This window comes from Lissotriton vulgaris, unplaced genomic scaffold (genome assembly GCF_964263255.1).
Source record: "Lissotriton vulgaris unplaced genomic scaffold, aLisVul1.2 SCAFFOLD_1099, whole genome shotgun sequence".
NCBI classification, from domain to species: domain Eukaryota; kingdom Metazoa; phylum Chordata; class Amphibia; order Caudata; family Salamandridae; genus Lissotriton; species Lissotriton vulgaris.
In genome coordinates, this window is record NW_028252957.1 from 241,473 (window position 1) to 247,431 (window position 5,959).

The 5,959-nt window shown below is 37.9% G+C and overlaps 1 pseudogene; it reads right to left on the reverse strand.

The window, feature by feature from the left end:
• Positions 1-363: 363 nt before the first annotated feature.
• On the reverse strand, positions 364-681 carry LOC147661207 (large ribosomal subunit protein eL36 pseudogene; annotated as a pseudogene).
• Positions 682-5,959: the final 5,278 nt, after the last annotated feature.

The window sequence follows — 5,959 nt, forward strand, 5'->3', positions numbered from 1 at the left end:
AAGGTCCTCTCAGATTCATCGTATCTCCCCTCCAGCTGGGCGTGGACAAATAGGCTGGTGGTTTCCTACTGTGTTGATTGACAGGTTAGCAAAATAAGGGGACCCAGTTAGTCCTTTCCACAAAGACGTCTGTATAATGTCAGTCCAATTATTAAGCGTAATCATGTATGTCATGGTAGCTCAGAATACTGCAGCAATGCACTTTCTTCATATAATGTTCAATGGCATGAGGACTTGTAACTGAACAAAACAAGCATCTACAAAAGCATTAGGCCTGGAGTTAGCTTCAGGCATATTGGCTATCTAAAACGTGTTCCTATGTGAATGTTTTTGAACTTTTAATTGTTTAGAATTTTGTACAGCTTAATCCTTCTTTGCAGCAGCCTTTCTCATTGCCTACAGGACATTGCTGAGCTCGTCTCTCTTTCGCTTGGCACAAATGTGAGTTCCAACAATTTTCTTGATAAATGTAAGAGAACTCATGTCTTTGGACACTTTGAGCAACTTCATGGCACGCCTCTCAGAGGGAGAGATGCTGCGCAATTCATGAATCATGTGTCTAACGAATTTGGTGTGTTTGGTCAAATGCCCTCTCCTGCAGCACTGCCTGGGTTTGAACACATTCTTGGTAACTTGGTGGCCTTTGTTAAGGCCAACGGCCATAGGATAGCGGTTCGCCATAGAAGCACTCTGTTACGGCGGAAACACCAGAATGGTTTTGTAAAATGTTATCTCACATGCACACACACACACATAGGTCCCGGAAGTATTTTTGCAGTGAAGTTTATAAAAATCCAAATCCTTCTAAGGTGCCCAGTCTTGAATGTACCCATGCATGAGCAGCCATCTTGAAATGGTAATTTTTCAAAATGACCTGTGATCCAGTGCACTGCAATCAGGAGCGAGGACCCATTAGTAGTGTCTTGGTAGATTTGGATATTTCCACAAAGAATTAAGAAACATAGTGGAAATGTGGAACAAAAAAAACTACATTGGGCCATTAGTCCCTGGCCCTGAAGGATACTACTTTGTCTGCACATGTGAATATTCCACAGAGGAAAATGCTGTGACTCACACTAAGATCAGCAAATGTTTAACGTGGCCTGGCCCTGAGCCCATGCTCTGCAGGACAGAAGATGACAGCCTCAAAACACCCTCTGTAGTGCTTTGACATTGCCCGGGATATAGGCTTATGTAGCATGGAAGGCCAAATTATGTGGTAAGGTTGTCTAAATATGCATCAAATATGCAAAATAGTCTTTGTCAATATTATGTTGCCCATTTGCCATCGAAACAGAATACGTACATTTTGAAAATTACGTAGAAAATGTCATGGTAAGTGCAGTAAATCCATAAGTATGTGGCAAAGGCTGCAGCCACAGCTTTGCTTAAATCCACGGTACCTTACTGACCTTTACAAATTCCTCTCACTTTTTTATTTAAAAAAGGTGAACAAAGTATTGCCATTCTAATTCTCAGTCGGTCAAAAAAGCGTTATTATCGGTTACAAACCATAAAAGTAACAGTGCATAATTACATAAGACTACCAATTGATCAGGAGAATATATAGGACTGATGAGAAATCCAAGTCCACAGAAAAAGGAATGCTGGGGAAATATATATATATATCCACTGCTTCAAACCACGTTTTCCTGTGCACTCTCGTACGGGGGCCTGGTACGACGGGGGTGAGCCCACAGTAAATAGCACAGCTCCGTCGTCCGTTTGTACGAGTGAAATGTCCAGCTAACTATAACACCCCTAAAACTTACTGTTTTTTCAGTGAATTTCTAAGGTTTTTTAAATGCTAATTCCTAACTATATCAGGCATAAAACTTATGGTTTTTTCAGTAAATTTCAAAGGTTTTTTTAAATGCTAGTTCCTAACTGTATCAGGCATGAAACCTATAGTTTTTTTCAGTGAATTTCAAAGGTTTTTTAAATGCTAAATCCTAACTATATCAGGCCTGAAACCTATCGTTTTTTCAGTGAATTTCAAAGGTTTTTAAATGCTAATTCCTAACTATATCAGGCCTGAAACCTTTGCTTTTTTCAGTGAATTTCGAATGTTTTGTAAATGACAATTTTTAAATGTATTAATTGTGATATATTTTTTATACTGATTTACTACATTTTTTAAACTATATATTTTTACATATTACATTTTTTTAATTACATTGTAATTACATTATACATTACATTACGAAATATACTTTCTCAGAATAAATTACTTTAGTTTAAATCCTTTGCAAATAGGCAATAGACTTTTAAGTACAGTATTTACAGTTGTTGCAACGGGCAACACAATTTCAACACAATGCAACATTGACCTCAATGTGTTTTTCTAGTTAAATGCAATTAGTTACTTTATGGATTACTTTTCTAACCACAGGACTGGATCCTAGATTCAGTCCTTGGACATCTCCTGTAAACGGTTGAGTAAAAGTGGTCTAGTTACAGTAGTGATTTTTAAGGAATATTGTTGTATTTTAGAAGTTGACACTTAGAACTTTTTTAACATAGAATCACCAATGTTATCCTATGGGAGGAAATTCACTTAGCAGGTAAGTAGTATTACCATTACTTTTTCTTACTCAGTGGTGGATCCTGGTTCCAGCACTGGCGCATCTCTTGTAAACAGTTGAAAGAATGTGTTTAAGTCATACAGGCGATTTTTTAGAACTATTTCTAGTTTGTGAAAATAGACAGAAACTTTTCTGGTGAAAACCAGACAATGGCTTCCTATGGAAGGAAATTCAAGTTACTGGCAAGTATGGTTAGAATTAAGTTTCAGGATCAGTACTGGGCTCAAAGATGCAGCACTGAGGTCTCTCCTGATAATAGGTGAGTAAATCGGAATTCGTAGTTCGGCTGATTTTAGAGGAATTTTTTAAAGTTCCAAAATTCCACACTTCGAAGAATTTCCAAATTAAACCAGTCAATGTTAGCCTAGAAAGGAAATTCAAGTTACTGTAAGTAAGTGAGCTGAAAGATGCAGCACTGAGGTCTCTCCTGATAACAGGTGAGTTAATCGGAATTTGTAGTTTGGCTGATTTTAGAGGAATAATTGCACAGTTCAAAAATAGACAAGTAGAAACTTTTCTGGTGAAAACCACACAATAGATTCCTATGGAAGGAAATGCAAGTTACTGGTAAGTACACTTAGATTTACTTTTCAGGGTCCGTACTGGGCTCAAAGATGCAGCAGTGACGTCTCTCGTGATAGCAGGTGAGTAAATCGGAATTCGTAGTTCCGCTGATTTTAGAGTAATATAGTGCTCAATAGTGAAGGAAGGTGTCGGGGCCTGAGGTGATATGTGTGCGATTTGTACTTTATTGATGTTTATGTATTGGTGCTTAATAGCACTTCATGGTCTCTGGCGTGGGCGGGATCACCTCATGGAAGCATTGTTCCTTATCGGCGAAACCGCTCGGCATTACCTACTCGTTCCCCTCCGGACCGCATATTGCACCAATACATAAACATCAATAAAGTACAAATCGTATGTATAACACGCATGTTTTAAAGATAACAGCGTATAAAGAGTATTCTCACTAATCCTATTCATTAGAATATAGGAGTGGTTTATACAGGGCTGGACCCTGTATGGTCCTGATGAAAAGCTTGGGGAGCTTGAAACATGTTGACCAAAAAACACTGATTTGACCCTACTTAAGGTTAAATAGCAGTGTCACCCCCATTTTACTATACCAAACTAGGAGCAGAATAAAATTGTTGAGGCCCACTAGCACAGTATTTTTAATTCACACACCCACTCCACCACCTCATCACTTTACACCACACATAGTCTTTTCACAAATAATGTGCTCCTGCGTAGTTCGCTAGTCGCAGCACGCCCCTTTTCGTAGAGAACTGGGATGGCCCCAATGATGAAGCATGTCACCGTGGGGAAACCCCGGTGAGTGAGGGGACTCTAGAAAGAAATTTTTCTTTCTTCTTTTGGTAAGCACTGACATAATTCATGCAGTTACCACAACACACAAACTAGGTCTCTGAATCCATCACTCTGGGTTCCTGATCTTTTGCTACATGTAACTGGAGGCCGACCTAGTTTAGTTTTATCCTCCTTCTCCCTCTGTTTCTCTACTACTTGGAGTGTAGACAGACAGTTGACAGCCAAATAGCATGCAGCTCGTGCTCGTAATTGTACGGTTTTCGGTACACTTACTGTACGCGTACCGTACTTCATCTCTAGATATCACTATGATTTTACTTTTGATTTTCTCAGGAATTACTGACTGGATTTACATCATTTAACAAAAAGCACAATCTGCGAACCGAACTCTACCATTTTGCCAAATTTGGTGTAATTACGTTCAGCAGTTCGGGATGCAGCCCTGGCTAAAGGTCCTATGGAAAATTGCATGGGGAAAACATGTTTTGGGACCCCCCTTTTTTCTCAGCCCCCACTTGACAAATCACCCCAAACTTTCAGGGAAGGAGCGGAGTGGAGCAGGCCATTTTCTTTGAGAATTTCGCGTGCATTCATCGACCGGCGCCAACGTTATTCCAAATAGAATGTTGCGGATTTCCTAAGGGAAGTAGGTCCTAACTATATCTACCTACTGGCGACTGCCAGTAGGTAATATATATATATATATATATATATATATATATATATATATATATTGGCTCCAGACACCGAACCCATGGTGCTTCTATTTTCGGTGTGTGATCCTCGGCAGCGGCTCGCCGAAAAATATGCAACAGGAGCTTTCTTACAAGAAGAAGGTGAATAATCACGCACTCGCAGGAGTCTACTTTCCTCGTTTTTCTTTATTGCTTCAAAACAGCTTCCAGATCATCTCAAAGGAGAAAACCGACGCGTTTTGTTAACCCCTGTTAACTTGCTCATGGTTAAATTTTCTGTTTGAAAACAACCATTGAAAACTCACCACATTACATCATGTGACTTGTGATGTCATCATTGCCATTTGTGACAAAGGATTCTGGGACTCGTAGTTCATTATCATATATGTACAAGAAAAGGGGTGTATTTACTTTACAATATCATACATTACATTCCAAAACAAACCTCTTATTTTTTTTTATCTTATTCTCCTTTTGGTATTTATTTACTATTCTGAATGTATTTACTTTCTATTTTTTATTTATTATTAAAAAAAAATTTAATATATTTTTTATATATCCTTTTAATCCATTTTGTGTTTGAAATTCTATGCTTGTTTAATTACCCAAATTGTCAACATGGGTTGTGGTGATTTAAACATGATTAATATCTATAGTTATTGTAAATTACATTTGAATTTATCAGCAGTAGATCTATATCGAATTTAATTGTTGTTGGATCCAATAATTAATTATTAAATTGTTACGCCTCAGGCTTTTGACAGAGACGCAACAACCATTGTCTTTTTATCCGTCTCTTCAATTATCATATCGCCCTCTGATAGCCTGGTAAATCACAACCTACACCATATACTGCTAATTTTTAGAGGTTAAAACTGCCCCCCTTTCCTTTCCATTTTTTTTTGTAAACTAATTAAGCAATATAATGCCAGGGCTATTGATTTAGATTTGCCTAAACCTATTTTCGTTGTTTTCGTACGTTTGGAGGCCTTCCAGTGGGCCATGAGACAGTATGGTTCCCTTGTTATATTTCTTATTATTGATCACTGCATTATTTTAAATCCAAGCTTTTTTTCAAATACCCACCACAAACCCAATAAAGAATTTTTTATATATCATTTTGACGATACTCTTGTTTACACCCACCAATGTGTCATACCGACATTGTTATTCAAACAATGTGTGTCAATCATTATTCCATTTTGAAAATGGGACATTACAACACAAACCAAGAAACAAAAATCTATATTAATGTTCTTTAGAGGTGTATGTACAATTCCTCACTTTGGTTCAGACCCCACTGTCTGAGTGTTCGAAAATTTAAGATATGCCTGGATTCTCTCTGTC